Raw genomic sequence first — 5,222 nt, 5'->3', positions numbered from 1 at the left:
TTAAAAGAATGTGGTAAGCCAGGCATGGTGGTGTACACCTAATCCCAGCTACTCTGGAGGCCTGAGATAGGAGGATCACAAATTCAAAGCTAGCCTCAGCAACTTAGTGAGGTCCTAAACAACTTAGCAAAACCCTGTCTTAAAAAAAAAAATAAAAATAAAAAGGGCTGGGGATGTGGCTCAGAGATACAGCACCCCTCAGCTCAATAAATAAATAAATAAAAGAATGTGATAATGAGGGAAATGGAGAAGGGAAGCTGGCATTCCCCTTTAATCCTTAGGAGAGGATCTGAACAAAGTGACCTTGGTTGTGAAGTAAAGCAATGTACTCAAAACATCTGAAGAAAGCCCCCTGCGTAGTGGGCATGAGACCTGTTCTATATGTTCTCCCGGCTTGTAGACACTGCGGGGCCCTCCATTGTGGCCTGGCCCCGGCAATAATGAAATATCCAAAACCACTCCGTATGCTTGGGATGTTTACAGCCTTGGGGGGGGGGTTGAACAATTTATCACACAGCAATAAAATTTCATAATCACATAACAACATTTCTGAAAACAAAAATATGATCATTTGGTTTTTGTGGGGTTTTTTTTTTTGGTTTGTTTTTTGTTTGTTTATTTGTTTGTTTTTGTCTTTTCAGGAAACATTTTTTTGTTGCTCCATGTTTAAGAATTGTCACTGATGATACAAAATCAACACTTTTAGATGCTCTCCTGCATAGCCCAGCTCAGCTTCTGAATCTTGTTCTTTGCAGACCTATCAACATATTTCTCTCCAATATGAACAATCATTTAACCCATGATTGCCACAATCAGTCTTAACCTCCAATTTCAATACTTGGCCTTGACTTAGAAAGCTCTTCAGGACTGTCCTTAATTCAGAGAAAACAGCTTCAGGTAAAGGAGATGCAGTGGTCACTGTGCAAGGTACTTCTCCGAGGTACACGCTCACAATGGTAGAAAAGGCAGAATTGAAGCCACGGGCATTGCCTAGGCAATTGTTTTTAGCAAGCAAGTCCATCAGGTTAGACCTGATGGGGAAAACCTCCCTTTTGTTGTCATGTCATATACGTTTTTGTGGGGGGTATTTTGGGGGGGGGGTGTGCCGGGGATTGAACTCAAAGGCACTTGACCACTGAGCCACATCCCAGCCCTATTTTGTATTTTATTTAGAGACAGGATCTCACTGAGTTGCTTAGCGCCTTGCTAAATTGCCGAGGTTGGCTTTGAACTCTGGATCCTCCTGCCTCAGCCTCCAGAATTGCTGGGATTACAGGCATGTGCCAACCACGCCCAGCCTAAGTTTTTCATTTTGATGGAACACTTAATATAGGGATTCAGAATAGAAGCCGCCACATTGGGTTCCTTCATGAGTCGTGCTACTCTCAACAACTCCTTTTCTACTTATTCCTTTTATTCTGTTTAGATGCAGTAGAACAAAAAGCAGTAGCATAGTGGCCTTCAAAGCCGTATATCTGAACAGGAGGTCTCTCAAGCTTGGTAAATGGTCTGACCACAGATGTAAGGAAGCATCACCTGCCTCAAGAGCCCGGTCAGCCATCTTCTCTCCTGATCATTTGGTTTTTAAAAATGTGTTTTGTTTTGTTTTTCTGTCCTGGGGATTTAACCCAGGGCACTTTTCCACTGAGCTACATCTCCAGAACTTTTTATTCTTTGAGACAGGGTCTCACTAAGTGACTTAGGGCCTCAGTAAATTGCTGAGGCTGGTCTCTGATTTGCAATCCTCCTGCCTCACTCCTGAGTCACTGGGATTATAGACATCTGCCAACACATCCAGCTGTATGTGTGTATTTTTAAAACACAATTGCATATTCTCTACATTTTTCTCTATCTTGCTTTTTTTACTTTACAATATACCTTAGAGATCAGTCCATGGTGATATTTAGAGATATTCTTCATGTATTTTTATGTAGACAGCTGCCAACTGTGATTGAGTGTTTGTTGTACCCTGTGCCAGCATTGTTTCAAATGGTTTATACAAATTATCCCACTTAATTTTCCTAACAACCTAGTGAGATTGAAACTATTATAATTGCCATTTTTCAAATAGGAAATTGAAGGTTGAGTAATAATGTCCAAAGGGGCCCAACTGAAAAGCAATGAATCATCTTTAAGATAGAAGGAGAAAAAAATGGGACAGGCAGGGTGGCACACATCTGTAATCCTAGCAACTCGGGAGGCTGAGGCAGGAGGATCACAAGGTCAAAGCCAGCCTCAGCAAGAGCAACTTAGCAAGACCTTGTCTCAAAATAAAACATGAAAAGGGCTGGGGATGTGGCTCAGTGGTTAAGTGCCCCTAGGTTCAATCCCTGGTGCCAACAAAAAAAAAAAAAAGGAAAAAATTGGATAAATTTTACATCTTCATTTTTCATATATTTCCTTATCTTTAGTTAAAGGAAATTTACACTAGCATACAATTAGTAGACATCAGTGTCCCAGAATACTCAGAAGCTATGCCTGATCACAAAGATTCCTGAAGAAGTTTCCATGGATTCAGATGGCTTACAGAGCAAACAGAACATTTAAATAGACACAGAAGGTAGTTTGAAAACCGCTTTTAAAAGCTATTCTAGTATGTGAATAAAAGCAGCCTCGATTAACTATACAAAGGATGAGATGACTTGGAATAAATGAAAAATTAAAGTAAGCACAATGTCACAGAAATCATCGACAGGGTGTAAATTCTTGGGGCACAGACACAGGGACATGTCTACTGACATGCTCCATCTCTTTCCTTATTTTGTTGTTCTTTTTTTGTTGTGTCTTTTTATATATAGCAGGATCTCTTTCAGTCATCAGCTTTCCACTCAGGCGAGATAGAAACGTTCTAGAGAGAAGGAAAGGCTAGAGGGCTAGGATGCGAAGCCAAATAGCATCTATTCCAGGCCTTATTATAATGCTTTGTATTATAATTGCTTATATGCCTGGTTTCTCCTATTTATTTATTTATTTATGTGCTGGCAATTGAACCCAGGGGTGCTTAACCACTGAGCCACATCCCCAGTCCTTTTTAATATTTCATTTAGAGACAGGGTCTTGATGAGTTGCTTAGGGCCTCACTGAGTTGCTGAGACTGGCTTTGAACTGGGGCTTTGAACTATAAAAACAAAAGAAATTCATCTTACTAAAGTAGAGAAACTTGTCCAAATTCAGAAATTTCATAAGGATTGTTTTAGAATGTGAATTTAAAAGGAGGTCAACAGCTAAAAAAGAGATGAAACGGTTTTAGGTATGAAATATATATTTTAATATAGAAAGTAAAAGACATTTTTTTGGATGAAAAAGTCTTTTGCCTGGTAAAGGAAAAGGTTGTAAAATGTCTAAATAAGTTATAGAATGTTTATGGAGGGTAAATTTCAAAAAGTTTGTGTGTAACTAAATTGGTTATATATAATTAACACAATTAGCTAAAGTTACATAAGGCTTTTTTTTTCTTTTTTTATAGTGTCAGAGATTTAACTCAAGGCTTTATACATGTGAGGCAAGCACTTTACCAACTGAACTATACCCCCCCCAGACTTTTTCCTCTTAAAAGAAAATTTCTAATCTACAAGGCTAAAGGTTTATGAAGGGGGAAGGGTGTCTCTGACATGGAGCATGCTTACAGAAACAGATGAAAAGAAAGGGCTCTTTTCAAAGACATCTGATACATTTCAGGAGGGAGTGGTCAGACTCCTAGGACAGTTATTTACAATCCAATATGTAGGGACCCATGGGTTAATAGGCTTCCTGAAAAAGGGCTGAGAGACTGGAGGGGAACTGACCCTTTCTCCAGACACAAGTCAAATATACTGATACAAACCAAAGTTTGACTCTCTATGTATTAAAGTAATAAGGATTTCTTAAAACTTTAATCTGTTCTTACTTCTCAAGTTAATTTCTTATGTCTGTTAAGTTTTGTAATTTAGAAAAACTAATCTTAAAGGAATTATTGTTTGTCTAACTCTGGTTAAACAACAACTATTATTTTAGAATATTCCACTACATTCCAGAGTCTTAAGTTTTTCTTCAAAAGCAAAATTTCGTTAGTATAATAACATCAGTGTAATTGTGATGTTATTACTAGCTTCTTTGTATACTGGATGTATTTGTATTTTCCAAATGTACAAGCCTTTAAAGTATAAGATTTTTTTTTTTACCTTTAATTTATTTATATATATGGGGTGCTGAGGATGGAACCTAGGGCCTCACATGTGCTCTCGGCGAGCGCTCTACCACTGAGCCACAACCCCAGGCCCTAAAGTATAAGATTTAAAAGAACATTTAACCGAGCTTGTGTTCTCAAAACTAAAGTTCTTCATAACAGTGGACTCTTACAGACTTATATAAAAATAACAAATTTAGTTGGGAATTTATTTATGCCATTTAATATCTTGTAATTAGATAAAATAATTTGTCATAAGTTATAAAATTTTGTGTTAATCTTTACACCATGATGGGACTTTGAATACATTTTTGAAAGGTGATAGGATAGCCTGGCTTATTTAAAGGTTGACAATTTGGGATAGAAAGACATCTTGCCACTTTCTCACAGAAGGGGGTTAAAAGCTCTTTTAACTTGTTTGATTCATGTTTCAGATGTTGAATTATGTTAATGTTGAATTATGTTAACTGATTCATAATGACTCAGAAAATGATATGTAAAAACTTTATAAAATAATATTTGAGAGAGAGACAAAGACCAGTTTCAGAAATAAAACACCTTACCTAAGCTTTGTCAAGAGGCCATCTCACCCGAATTAAGACTCTGTCTCTCACTTTATTCTATGTTAAGATAATCATTCAAGTTCATTTAAAATTAAGTTCAAAAGATAGATTTAGTTATAAGGATTACTGTAATCTTGAACAGGAAATATATAACTAAGTAAAGATTTGAAATTACAAAAATTATATTTCTTGGTTCCTAGCTATGATACAAACCAAATATGTTTTTGCTCTTGTTAATCTCATATTTTCCTTGTAAACTCTATAACTATTGTTTTCTTAGTGCCTTTCAGAAGTATAACTTCTAGTATAACAACCTAAGTGAATTTGAGATAATTAGGCCGTCACCTATAGGACAAACAAGGTGTGAGGCTGACTTCCAGTACTTAATGACCCCATTTCAAAATTTTGTTGCTCATCTTATTATAAAAGGCATAAGTTGAGTTGTACAATTGTGAAAGCTGAGCCTTCTTTCATTGTGATACCCTCTTCAGTTC

General features: G+C 36.9%; 1 pseudogene; it reads right to left on the bottom strand.

Annotated features, from left to right (window-relative positions):
• Positions 1-702: 702 nt before the first annotated feature.
• Positions 703-1,523, bottom strand: LOC107136984 (annotated as a pseudogene).
• Between the last annotated feature and the right edge of the window lie 3,699 nt (positions 1,524-5,222).

Source organism: Marmota marmota, unplaced genomic scaffold (genome assembly GCF_001458135.2).
Source record: "Marmota marmota marmota unplaced genomic scaffold, marMar, whole genome shotgun sequence".
NCBI classification, from domain to species: Eukaryota; Metazoa; Chordata; class Mammalia; order Rodentia; family Sciuridae; genus Marmota; species Marmota marmota.
The sequence above is the reverse complement of the archived record's forward strand: the minus strand, read 5'-3'. Positions and strand labels throughout refer to the sequence as shown.